General features: G+C 43.4%; 1 long non-coding RNA gene across 1 annotated transcript in view; it reads left to right on the plus strand.

Annotated features, from left to right (window-relative positions):
- Positions 1 to 12,283, plus strand: part of LOC142490997 (uncharacterized) — a 28,982-nt gene extending 16,699 nt beyond the window's left edge. Inside the window, exon 3 of the long non-coding RNA XR_012800208.1 lies at positions 11,863 to 12,283. This is a non-coding gene — a long non-coding RNA (uncharacterized LOC142490997). The remainder of the gene's footprint in view (positions 1 to 11,862) is intronic.
- Positions 12,284 to 14,301: the final 2,018 nt, after the last annotated feature.

Below are 14,301 nucleotides of genomic sequence, written 5' to 3' on the forward strand. Positions count from 1 at the left end.
CTTCTATTCTATTCAGCTCCCCACAAAGTATATACAAGGATAGACTACATATTTGTAGACTCTCTACGAATCCCAAATATTACAAAGGCCACCATACACCCTATTACCTGGTCAGACCATGGCCCAGTTGAAGTACACATTGAAGACATACATAAGAAGCCAAGTAAAGGGTCATGGAGATTAAACAAGTCACTACTAAAGATGCCAGAGGTCATAGCTGAGATCAGTAACGAGGCAACTAACTACTTCCAAATAAACGAAGGGAGCGTGGACTCACCCTATATCTTATGGGAGGCCCATAAGGCTGTGGTGAGAGAGGAAAACTTATAAGTGTCGCAACGCATAGAAAGAGGGAGAGACAGAAACAAACCGTAATTCTGCAAGAAAAGATAAAGACCCTAGAAGAGGCACATAAAGCAAATCACAGTATAGCCATTGAGACTGAATTACGGGTTCTAAGAGGGAAATTACATTTATTACTGACTGATAAAGCGGAGAAGGCCATAGCATGGACAAAACAAAAAATTTATGAGAAGGCCAATAAGGCTGACACAATGCTGGCCACAAGATTGAGGAAGGATAGAATGCAATCTAGAATACATAGCATTAGAAGAAAAGATGGGGTGTGTACAACAAATCCACAGAAAATAGCTAATGAATTCACCACATTTTACAAAGAGCTATATAATGGAGACAAAGTAGATAAAGGGAACGCCACCAAGGAAAAACAGAGAGCATTCCTCAGAAAAATGAATTTGCCTAAACTCACAGTACAGGATATAACAACACTATCCCAGCCAATCACATCGACAGAGGTATTAGATAAAGGGGTTGAAAAATCCAAGGCCCTGGGACCAGATGGCCTGTCCAATATATACTATAAAAAATTAGCCCACATATTAGTTCCCCAATTACTAAAGTTATTTAATAAGGCTCTTGAGGGAGAACAGTTCCAACAAACAATGCTGGAATCAAAAATAATACTAATACATAAAGAGGGAAAAGACCCCACCCAATGCAAAAGCAACAGACCGATATCCCTGATCAATAACGATCTCAAAATATTTTCCAAAATACTAGCCACTAGATTGAATAAGTATCTTCCGCAACTGGTAGACGCAGATCAGGCAGGATTTATACGAGGGTGACAGGCAGTGGATAATACACGAAGAACAATTGACTTAATCCAGATAGCTAAGCACAATAAAACGCCTTCGAAGCTATTATCTTTAGACGCTGAAAAAGCTTTTGATCGTATTGATTGGGGGTATATGTTTGAGACACTTCGGGCATTTGGAGTGAAAGGCAAATTTATGAAAGGTATTACATCACTATATGGAGAACCCACAGCAAAAGTAGCCTATATTAATATGCAGATCAAGAAAATCCACATCAGCAATGGTACAGGACAAGGCTGCCCTCTGTCACCCTTATTGTTCGCACTGGCGATAGAACCGCTTGAAGCCCAAATCAGGGCGAATGCAGATATTGGGGGGATTAAGGTAAAACAAAAAGAATACAAGCTGGCATTGTTCGCCGATGATATATTGTTAACAATTTCAAAACCCTTCACCTCACTCCCAAACCTATTTAGTAACCTATCAGAGTTCCAGAAATTATCGGGGTTTAAAATAAATAATGAAAAATCCGAAGCCCTAAATATAAACCTCCCTCAGGAACAACTAAAGCTAATAAAAATAAACTTTGATTTCACGTGGAAAACACAGGCCATAAAGTACTTGGGAATCTGGTTGACCAACACAACTGACACTATATGTGAGACAAACTACCCAGCACTAATAAAAACACTGAAAAAAGATCTAGAAGAATGGTCCAGGTATCATATATCATGGATAGGCAGAGTAAACGCTATTAAAATGAACTTACTACCAAGAATCTTGTACCTATTTCACACGCTTCCAGTATAGGTCAGAGCTAGGGACATACACGAGCTACAGAAAAAAAATCACAAAATTTATATGGAATAACAAAAAAGCGAGAATAAAGCTGCCCACACTCTATAGATCCAAACAGTCAGGAGGGCTAGCCTTGCCACACTTGTGGCAATACTATCGAGCGGCACATGTAAGCCAACTGGTCCACTGGCATGCACATAAACAGAGGAAAAAGTGGGTGGAAATTGAGTCCGATATGATATCAGGGTCATCTATAGAAATGATACTGTGGTTAACAAAGAAAGAAAGACCAGCTCTGATGGTGCCCCTGGAATCTATCACACACTCACTAATCGTGTGGGATTTATTGAAACTTAAACATGAGCTATCCAACTTCAAATCTCAGATGACACAACTATTTGATAATATTAACTTTATCCCGGGCACGGAACCAACAGCGTTTAAGGACTGGAGCAAGGCAGGAATCACAAGGGTAAAAGATCTATGGACAAACAAAGATATTAAAATGTTTGAGACATTAAATAGAGAAAATGGCCTTCATGATTCGGCCTTCTTTAGGTATCTTCAATTGAGGGATCACATACAGAGGACAGGTCCATATAGTGACTTCACAGCATTTGAAGATTTGTGCCTCATAGGGGAGGGAAAAAAAGGTCTGATCTCTAAAGTATACAGCATACTTGCAGAGGGTAAAACGGAACCGGAGATAAAACCCAAAATGATAACAAAATGGGAGGACGAGATGGGAGAACAACTAGATCAGGAGCAATGGGATAACATATTTGAAGGAATAGCAAAGAGCTCCACATGTGTATTAATAAAAGAAAATGCATATAAAATTCTCCACCAATGGTACTACACTCCACTACGACTGTCCAAATTTTTCAGAAATATGTCTCCAATGTGTACAAGGGTGTGTGGCCAGCAGGGATCGTTTGTACATATGTGGTGGATGTGCCCTAAGGTTACAAAGCTATGGAGGGCCACACATGATATGGCACAGACAATTCTTGGGTACACCTTCCCCCTAGACCCCTGGAAGGTACTGCTATGCAGGCCAATTGAAAACATGGAAAAAATTGACGATAAACTACTGACACGCAGATATACAGCGGCCAGATGCGAAATAGCCAAAGTCTGGAAACAGGAACAACAGCCGGCCATACACACTGTAAAGGCGAGATTATGGAGGATCTGTCTTATGGAAAAACTGACGGGGATACAAAACGACACAGTACAGAAATACTTAGAATTCTGGGAACCGTGGAGAACTTATATAGGACATAGATATATTACTAGGGGAACTCTCCAAATCTGAAAAACACATAATAGAAATGCCCTAAAAACACATGAGCTGAGGAAGGGGGGGGGGAAAGAAGGGGGGAAAACCCACATAATCCCTGAGGAAACCTTGGTGTGATATGTCTCGTATCGGTCTAAAATGAGGAGGAAGGCTTGGAGGGTATTCGGTACTCAAAAGTCACAAAGGTACGTGTTTTATAAGCTGTTATGTTAATATTACTGTTATGGTACACCGACAAGTGGACAATTGTTGCTAAAGTAATGACATTATCTTTTTGTCTTTTCCTTTTCCCTCTCCCTGTCTTTTTAAGTTAATTTATTGTACTAGTTATTTTATACACTGTCCCAACAGTGATGTTATTATTGTCTCCCCACTAAACGATGTTATAGACCTGACACAAAGCTATGTAACTCAAAAGTAACATTCTCCCCTTTTTATGTTCTGTACCCCACTCCCCATTGGTCTTAACAAAAAATGCAATGCTCTGCCTGATCTCCTGGGGGAGGCTAGGCAGGGAGGTACCATAGAGCAGGTGGAGATAGGGGCTCAGCTGAGTGTCAGGCAGAGAGCAGAAGCCAGGGCTATGCTAGAGAAGTGTAGGGCTCTGTTTTCAGACAAGCCAGGGAAGACACACATTGCAGAACACCCAGTGCTGACAGGGGATCTGAGAACTCTGCATAAGCACGCTTATAGAGTGTCAGCAGAGGTGAAGGGCAGTATAGAGAGGGAGGTAGAAGAGATGCTGGCCCTAGGGGTAATTGTACCATCCCAGAGCCCTTGGGCTTGTCCGGTAGTCCTGGTGCCTAAGAAGGACGGAACCAGCCGGTTCTGTGTGGACTACCGGCAGCTCAATGCGGGCACGGTGTCAGATGCCTACCCCATGCCCCGCATGGATGAGTTGTTAGATGAATTCGCGGGGGCAAGGTATCTGATGACTATGGATCTCAGTAAAGGGTACTGGCAGATCCCTTTGACCCAGGAGGCTAGAGAGAAGTCTGCATTTATTACCCCAAGTGGCCTCTATGAATTTCTAGTGATGCCATTCGGGATGAAAAATGCACCGGCTACCTTTCAACGCCTGGTCAATCGCTTGCTGGAGGGTATGCAAGGGTTTGCAAGGGCATACCTGGACGACATTGCTGTCTTTAGTAATTTGTGGGACTCACACTTAGTGCTTGTAGCTGTAGTGCTAGCCAGGATTAGGGAATCGGGACTTACGTTGAAACCCACCAAGTGCTTAGTAGGGATGGCAGAGGTATTGTACCTAGGGCACAGAGTGGGTGGCGGGCATCTTAAGCCAGAACCAGCTAAGGTGGAAGCTATAGTGCAGTGGCCCATTCCCAAAACCAAGAAGCAAATCATGGCTTTTCTAGGCACCGCAGGCTACTACAGAAAGTTTGTCCCTCAGTATAGCGCCATTGCCAAACCCCTGACTGACTTGACCCAGAAGCAACAGTCTGTGCTGGTAGTCTGGTCTCCTGCCTGTGAGGTCTCGTTTCAGGCATTAAAGACTGTACTAGCCAGCGCTCCTATACTTGCTGCTCCAGACTATGCAAAAAAGTTCCTGGTGCAGACTGATGCCTCAGACTTTGGCATTGGTGCTGTACTCAGCCAAGCAGGGGAGGAGGGCGATGAGCACCCGGTACTATATCTAAGCCGCAAACTGCTGCCCAGAGAGGTGGCCTATGGCACCATTGAGAAGGAGTGTCTGGCCATTGTGTGGGCTCTAAAGAAGTTACAGCCTTATTTGTATGGCAGACATTTCACAGTAATAACTGACCACAATCCTTTGAGTTGGTTACAGAGGGTGTCGGGGGAAAATGCTAAACTTTTGCGCTGGAGTCTTGCCTTACAGGAGTGGAACTTCACCATCCAGCACAAGAAGGGAAGTGAGCATGGTAATGCTGATGGCCTTTCCCGCCAGGACAGCCCTCAGGACTAACTTCAAGAGCTGGCAGGTCAGCCCAGCCACCGGACGGGGTGGTCAGGGCAGTCCCTGCGTCTTGAGTGGGGGAGGTGTGACGGGGAGGAAAGGGTTAATACCTGATTTGCTATGCATTACTGTTGTTGCCCTGTCCCCGCCATTTTTATTCCCCATGTGCAGGCCATTCCCTTTCTGCGAGGGTAAAAGACAAGATGCATTGCTTGCCATACCCTCTAACCAACACATGATAGCAGATCTTAAATGTAAGGCAGAAGATATTTTTTTTGTAAGTCCAAGCAGGAATTACTTGGACATCCAGCTGTGATATGGGTGAATGAGCTTCGGTATTTTTATGACCAAGCCTCAAAGGGTTGTAATTATTTTTATGATGGAGCCTCAAAAGGCTCCCACAGATTTAGAGTCCCCCTGTCTAAAAGAGTGTCAATTATGGCAAGACCCAGAGACCCATAATGTATACAAAACTGACATACTGATGCACAGCAGATGTCAGGCTAGTGACCCCTCCGGGACAAAAATCAGACTTAGTGGCCCCAAGTTATGGGTGTAGCCCAGGTATGCTAAGTGGCATGGGCGTCAACCTGACCCATGCGCCCTGCCCACCGGGAAGCCCTTTTGACCAGTCTTATGAACTGTTGGTCACTTGGCTATTCGTGGGTTTTTTTTGTTCCCACGAGGGGATTGGATCCACATGTTAAAGATAGCTTTGGGCAGTCTATAAATGTGGCTTCCCATTTATTCCCAGTGGGATTCTTGAATTTTAATCCATGATGTAAAGATGCAAGACTTTGTTCTAGTACAGCAGCAACCAGTCCAGGAGTGAAGGGGTTAACAACCACATAACCACAGGACTTTTAAAACCAAGGCTGCATTTCTTGCACTGGCAAGCAAAGGACAATTTCTTTCGTTCCAAGGACAATTTCTTTCATTTCCTTATCCCAGTGAGTGTTGTTTTAAGTGTATTCTGCAGATGTCGTGTGTTTGTCTATTAAGGAAATAAATCACAATTTATTTTGCACCTTGTTCTGTTCAATCAAGTACCCAGAAATATAAATGTGTTGATAAAAGTTGGTGTCATCGTGACACAGCCCTCTTCAAAGAAATAATTAAAGTTCCTCAAATGTTATATATCCTTCTCTGTTATATGAATGGGAACTCGATCTGAAATTACAACTGATTCATTCATATTTCTATTTGTGGTCATATTTGAGTAATGTCTCTTTAAAGTAATATTTCTGATAATTGTATGCAGAGCCACAAAAAAGCTCAAATGCGGAGGCGCATGTGCGATGGCGAGGTGCATGGAGTCTTAGTTTCTGAGCTCTGTCCCACCCGGCACGAAAAGCTAATAAAGCGGCAATAAAAATAAACACATAAACTCATTACCCGGCAGAGCAACCGAAATACAGTATATCACGCAGTCTCAATCAAAGAGAATGACGCCTGTGCTGACGGACTATTTTCAAAAGAGCGGAGTGGGAGGAACGGGAGGGGGGGTTCTGCCTAGCCGCACTGAGGGATTGGATTCGGGGGGAGAGGACTCGGAGTGCGGAGGATCTACCAGAGGTCAAGTCTTTTGCTCAGAAATTAAAGCATTCTTTCAAAAGGAGCTTTGGGACATGAGGAAAGATCTGAACTGTTTGGGCGAGAGAACAGAAGATCAAGAGTCAAAGCTAGATTCCACTATAAAGGCTCTCATGAAAATGGAGAAAAATTCAGCCAACTTGAAATCTACAGTCTTAGACTTGGCGGAAAAACTAGAAGACACGGAAAATTGCGACCGCAGAAACAATACCAGGCTGCGCGGGGTTCCGGAGGTCATTACAGACCCCAAGTAATGCACCTTAAAATGGCTATCCCACATGTTCCCGGATAGGCTTGAGTCCAACCTACAAATGGACCAGTGTCACAGAGCGCTCCGTTCACGACCGCAAACAGGGGACCCACCCAGAGATATTATTATCATTATTATCCTGGGTGTCACATCGTGTCCCGGTTTCACACTGCCCTATGTGTTTTGGGTTGATGTTGCCTCGCGCCGTTACCGCTTGCTTTGTCACGCCAAATATGGGGTAGCCACTACACCGGAGCGAGCCGCTCCACTGGCTCCCCATGTCGCACCGCTAGGGAATGGGGACGCGGTGAGGTCTGAGACTTCCATGGATCTCGGTGATGACCGAGCTGGTGTTTTGGGGGGTCAGATAGGGGGTGGAGGGGGGAGGGAATCGCGTGTGGTGAGAGGGGTTCGTTAATAGATATATGCACTGCTGTACTTTGGGCTCAGATAGGTTCATGAGTGGGTCAAAAAGAGGTTGCCTCGGGATGTGGTATAATGTTTGTAGTTTTAAGGCACTGCTCTGACACAAATATTAGACACAAAAGTCGAGGTCTCTTCCTTGAAAACTGACCCAGATGGCCACCTAAAAGACACGGTTGAGACTACCTGAGGGGCCGGACGTAAAGTTTTAATTACAAAGTTGATTGTATCAACGTTATTGATACACTATTTTCATACTACATTGTGTTATTCTATATTATACAGTATGTATTATAAAGATAGGTTCACAAAGGCGTCGGAGGACCTCTTCGGCTAGTTGCTTTCGTCTCGAGACATGGAACATGGAGGATAGCCATGTACACGACCGGGACCCTGGGGACCCTGATTTCTGAGCTCTCTCGGAGAAGGGGGCACATATGTTAGGTGTCCCAGGGGACTGTTCTACCCCAAGGGCAAAAGAGCCAGATTTGCCCAGCGTCAAACCCGGCTCCTACAAATTTAGTGTTCCATGTGTTTGGTATGTCTTTTCTTCCTTGTCCTCCCTCATGTGTGTCACTTTCCCTATCCCCCGCCCATACCAGGAGAGCGAAAGAGCTGCATCAGGTCATGCACAGAGAGAATGGAGTGGGTGCCGTCGGTGGCATCTGAGGTTATCTATGAGATGGGTAAGCAATCCTCACAACAAACACACATGGTTGTATATTTTATTTCCCATAATGTCAAGGGTTTTAATAGTTCGCAGAAATGGCGTATCGCCTTCTCTGAATACAGAAAGAAGAGATCCGACATATTGTTCCTTCAAGAAACCCATTTCAGTATAAGAAACAGCCCCAAATACCTGGATAAAAATTTCAGACAATTTTATTTAGCACCTGCAAACGAGAAGAAAAGAGGGGTCACTATACTGATCCACAACGGGCTGCCCTTTAAATTAGAAAAAATAAAGAGATAAGGAAGGAAGATGCCTGATAATTGTCAGTCTGATACATAGCTGTAGAATAACACTAGCAAACATATACGGGCCATATGAAAGTGACTCTCAGGGGGCTTTGCACTAAGCTCCGTACTTTTATGTCTGGTTGAAATAAAAAACCACGTCCGATACAAAGTGAAGCCGGAGACGGGATTCACTAAGGCCTTGAGCCCATTTTCTCTCGGACGGACCAAAAACTGGCTTATCGTGCAAGCTTTTTCCCCCTGCTAGCGTTCTTAAACTTTACGTACGCTAGCTGATAGAAAAAAAAGCCGCATGTAACATTTGCATGGAGATTTGGCATCTCCATGCAAGGCTGTTACAGGCGATTGTACACAAAATAAAATCATTTTCATAATAGTGTACATGAGTAGGGGGTCTCCGGAGCTGAACCGCATTGGTTTCAGGTCTGGGGACCCCCTACTTCAGGAGATACAGGCCCCGTTATGGGGTGCCGGTATCCCCTGCACTTTGAAAGATTCCGCGTCACGTGAACGGGACATTTACATTCTGCGGGGGATATCGGCACCCCATAACGGGGCCTGTATCTTCTGAAGTAGGGGGTCCCCGAGGCTGAAACCAATGTGGTTCAGGTCCGAAGACCCCATGCTCATTGACAGTATTATAAAAGCAAACGTTACCATTTTTTACTAATTTGGTCATCTCCACGCTAAGGCAATTATGGTCCCCTGAGGTTCGTGTATGTCCCCTTAGTTTCCTGGGGGTATCTGTGGGAGAGTCCATGGAAGGAGTGAATCCATTCAATATAATATCATTGTAAATTACTGTGTGTGTGTTTCATATATATCTTTTTTGGGACATGGTAGTGTAGGGGTTAAATGCTGAAATGCTGAAGTGATGAATTTAGCCAAGCACATGACAACAATTATAATCACACTTTCGCACCACTATTTTGGAGGGACACCCTATATAAAGCGTCCATTCTGTTCAGCCAGTGTGGGTGTTGTTGTGAGGAGAGATAGAGTGGAATTGGTGGTAGTAGGAGGAGAGAGTTGGTTATTTGTTGGTGATTATTGAGTGAGTTGTCTTGTGTTATTATATTTTGTTTCTCTAAATTTTTGTATTGTTGGTGTGAAAGAACTTTGTTAGTGTGTCATTTTGGTTTATATTTCTTTTTTGTGAGTGATTGAGTGAAATAGAGAGGATGAGTGGGAGTGGACGTGGGAGTGGACGTGGGAGTGGATGTGGGAGTGGTGTGGTGGCTGGTGGAGTGGTGGAGCGTGGGAGTGGAGGAGGTGCCGTGGCTGTGTCTTTCTTTGAACAACTCTATGGATCATTATCATGTAAGAATTTGTTAACAATTATTATATTATATTATAATATAGAAAGTATGTTGTATAGGCCACACTATTTAATGTATGAACTATATTTTACATAGGTAAGTTGTGGGGGCTGGGGAACAATGAAGAGACCTCTAATGTCTCCTAAGTACATATAGAACATAAAAAGTGTTCCCCGCACTCATAATGAATACTAAACAATCAATGATACTTGAAATGCTGATATATATGAATGAGCAAAAGTGAAGAACATTAATTGACAATGTGCCAAAAAACTCTAATCACATACAATTAACAGGAGGGGGAGGGATGGTGAGGGAAGGGGGAAATGTGACATCACTAAAAAGTGATAGATATGATAAACAAATCCCTAACAGGGAAGGAAGTGGTTGCGATGAGACGCAGGGGAAACGTCACGTTTCGTGGTCACTTACCCCTTTTACAGGCCCATACTCCTAGTCACCACAAAGTGGGACTATGGTACTTACCGACTCCCTCACAGTAATTTCCTCCCAGTGTTAAAAGAAATGCCATCAAGATGCCATAAAATGTTTATGCAAGACATGCGTAACGTAACATTGAGCTGGTAAACATGTATGCTGTAACGGTGGTGTGCAGCTGATTGGGCACATGTAATTTGTCACGAATGCACGCATGACATAGCGTCATGTCTGTAATTATATGTACATGTTGTTAAAATGTTGAATATATTACCATACATTATTAAATCACTACTTAAATGTATATTAACACTTGTACATATAGCAACAATAGAAAAATGAAACCCCTATAATGAGAGCACTCTAAACAGATATGTACACTGATGACTCCTGATGAATCTAATGATGTAATGAATTGATGAATTAAAATATTGCAGGTAAGTGAACCTATGCCTCCTCTGAGGCTTGCCTAATCTAAAGTACGAATTTAAAATGGAGTGGGTATAAACTGAGGTATAAAGCCCCAATATAACATATAAGTAGGACTATAAAGCCATCACGTTTAGATGCAAAATCACATCTAAATAAGTGTAGCTAAACACCAGACTCTGAATGGTTAATGAGTAACCTTTAAAGAAAAATGAAAGGATCTACTGTCATAGAGAGTCTCTGTGATTGCTGCACTGTGGGGGTGCAATGCCTGTGGCCAAATATGTAAATGAATATCAATATGTAACACTTATATCAGCTCTGGCCTCCCACCTAGCAGGTAGTGTAGTGTGAACACTTTAGTGCACACTTCAATAAACAGGTAGATAGAGATGAAGAATGCAAGGTATAATAACCAATGATTGGCAATGCCAGTATCCAAAGATAATCCAGAAACAATAATGATGAGTTGAAGTAGTAGCTAGCAATATTGGGTTAAAAAACCTCCTGAAGATAGATAATGGGTAGGAATGACCCCCCCCCCCCCCACGATCAGTCTCATTGGAAGTACCCCTGTAGCAATAATGTACTCACAGTTCCTCGGTTTATGGCTGGCAGGATGTGCAGCTTCCGGTAGTAGTAGATACAGGAAATGGGAAAGAGCGCACGATCCTACGGGAGCAAGGAGAGGACCCAATTCAAAAAAATATAAACTTTATTATGTCATAGACCTAAAATCCAACGCGTTTCAAACGCTGGTGCGTTCTTAATCAAGGATAACAAACACTGTTAAAAAATCCAAATATATACCCCTCTTACCTGCGACCAGTTCGCGCCAAAAAGAACCGCACAGTGACATCATGATGGCCGTGCGTGCCATGCGCGAACCGCCAAGACGGGATAAAAAGTCAAAAGGGCGGAAGTGGTGGCCAAGGGTAGGGAGACAGAGAGACAACTAAGGGCAAAAACAAAAACGACGGTAACCCAAGAGGGACAATAAATGAATGGCAATAATATAATCTTAAAGCTGTCAATAATAATCAGCCCTTAAAGATGGAAGGAAGTAATAAAAGAGAAGAAAAAGAGTAAAGAGAATAAAAAAGAAGAAGGAAAAAATAAAGTAAAAAATAAAACATTGATTAAAAATAATAATAAACCCTATAGCTCAGCGCAAAAAATTATAACCGTGTAAATACAATATGTGCATGATAAGCTTTCTGCTAAGTGAAAGCTGCCAAAAGAGTCTCTGCCTAACAAATTTCTCACAAACTTGTTTACAGATAATAGTACACAAAATGCAGTGACCCAGCGCTCCAGGTGACAACAATACACCAGTCCAATGGTCAGTCAATGTGGATAAGGAAAGTTCTTTACAATGTTCCAATCGTTGAAGAAATGATGATCCAATTTCTGGCTGTTGGTTCCAAGTTCCTCCTAATGTACAATAGACAAAAGAGAAAAGACCATTGCGCAGCCACAAGAACCAATAAATGACTCCACAACAGAATTAAAGTAGTGAACTTACAAACATATTGTGTCGTTGTTCCTTTGAGACAATCTGTGCTTTAAACCTCTTCTTTTTCAGATATCACGAATCCCCTGTGTTGTCTGTCATTCATCCAGTTTTCTATCTGCTCACAGTATTACCACTCAGAAATGGTCCCCATTTAATCCCAGAAAGGAGATGACATAAAAAATGATGGTGCAGATTGATAAAATTTAATAACAATAAAATTAAAATAGCCAAAGGCTTACTCACATAAGCCAGGCTGTAATAAAACAGCTGACAACGTGCCGTCCGCAGCTTGATACAATCAGGTAGGGCTAGCTTCCGGGATGATGGCGCTCTCACTCCCAGCAAACCCTGGAGTTGGCGTCTAGATCTGTGCAATTGCTCTGCGTAGCCCACCTCTTCCCGTTATCGTTGCTTTCTCTAACTCAGCTTACAGTGGCCAGCACTACACTCTGTGCTCTGCTCCCCCCCTCTGAGCGACTGCCGTCAACCCGTGCGCAGCTCAATGACGTCACACGGAGGCAGTGGAGGACTACATCAAGTCCAAGTGTAGCCACTCGGGGCATAGAACAGAGGCGAGAATCTGTTATTTAATGGGGATTTGGAGTGTGGGGCGCAAAATTTACATGAATTAGATGGAATACCGACCAGAAAATCGGTCCCATAGATCCTATAGCATAACGGTGCTTGATGCTAATGGGAGGGAGGTAAAGAAGCCTGATCCCAGACATTATTACTGACGTTTAGATTCTCCTAGGGAATAATCTATTAAGTGTAATTTTGGGTGCAGTAATTATGTACAGTGTGGGAAAATGCATTCCTGTATTGATATTGTTGTTTTTGTATCTTTTGCAGTTGCCCGTTTGAAGGAAGGTTCCATAAATTTAGGCCCAAGCGGGGACGTTGGATTCCACCAGAGGGAGATTGTAGCCCTGTGTAATTTTGGTGTTACATGCCTCTTTCTTTCTGTGCAGTAATCCCTGTTAAGAGGGCAGGTTTGCCAGAAGTTATCATGAGGATTGCCTCACCCCATGTGAGGTGTAATATGTAGCAAAGGAAGTGACAGCATGCTCTGTGTCCACTAACAGTGACACAAGGGTGGGCCTTCTGGAAGCTATATAATACGCATCACTTCCTAAAGTTAGTGTGTTCTGTACAGGCTGAGTTCAAGATCAAGTCTGTCAAGTGGTTGCAGAGAGTAACACGCTGACCTCACACTGTGCCAGGGCTCTGGCACAGATTGTGGCCCTCCCTTAGGGGAGAGGTGGCAGAGATAACCCTGTCTCTATTACAGAGTCAGGAGGGAACTTCCTTGAGGTGGGGAACTATGCTGATGTGCGGCTAAGTACCGGCCGCTATGATGGGCAGTCTGCCGCGGATGAAGTCAATAAAGATGCCCATGATTCAAAGAGCCTTCTTGCCTGAGACTGGAGTTAATCAGGGAGAAGTTGCACCCAGGGGTTCTCTTCCAGACACTCCTCCCTGCTGTCGTGGGGACCTGGAAGAGATGGAGGCGCTGTACCAACTGTGAGTAGAACTCAGCACTACCTCACGAGCCAGTCATGGTGAAATCCCCAATACCATCAAGCGGGAGAGTCAGGAGTCCTGTGAGCCAGCAGGTGCACCACATAACATGACACGTAACGGGGGGGGGTGGTGGGCTAGTTTCTCACATAGGGGTTAGGATCAGAAGGGCCCAGGGAAACACTGTTACATATATAATATATATATATATATATATATATATATATATATATAATGGGGGGCTCATCAGTGTGGGGTTAGTTACACTGGCTATGCAAAGCTGAAGCAAGCAAATTTTTGTCACTTTTTTAACTCACCATAACTTAACTAAGTATGGTAAAACCCATCCTGATAATATATATATACAGCAAAGCTGAAGCAATCAGGATGGTTTTAACCATACTTACAGTAGTTAAGTACGATGGGAGAGGTAAGAGGATATTCAGGATTGATCTCTGTTACGGATACCAAGAGTATGGAGAATGTGAAGTAGAAGAGGGTTGTCCATAGTATCAAAGGCTGCAGAGAGGACGAGTAATATTTGTACAGTATGAGCAAAGTGTAATTAACTTTATCTTTTGCAGCATGGAGGTTATTAGTTATTTTGGTGAGGGCTGTTTCAGTGAAGTGGGCAGTGCGGATGCCAGAAAGAGAGGGTCTAGGAGAAAGTATGTGGTGAGAA

Source organism: Ascaphus truei, chromosome 3 (genome assembly GCF_040206685.1).
Source record: "Ascaphus truei isolate aAscTru1 chromosome 3, aAscTru1.hap1, whole genome shotgun sequence".
In the NCBI taxonomy this organism is placed as follows: Eukaryota; Metazoa; Chordata; class Amphibia; order Anura; family Ascaphidae; genus Ascaphus; species Ascaphus truei.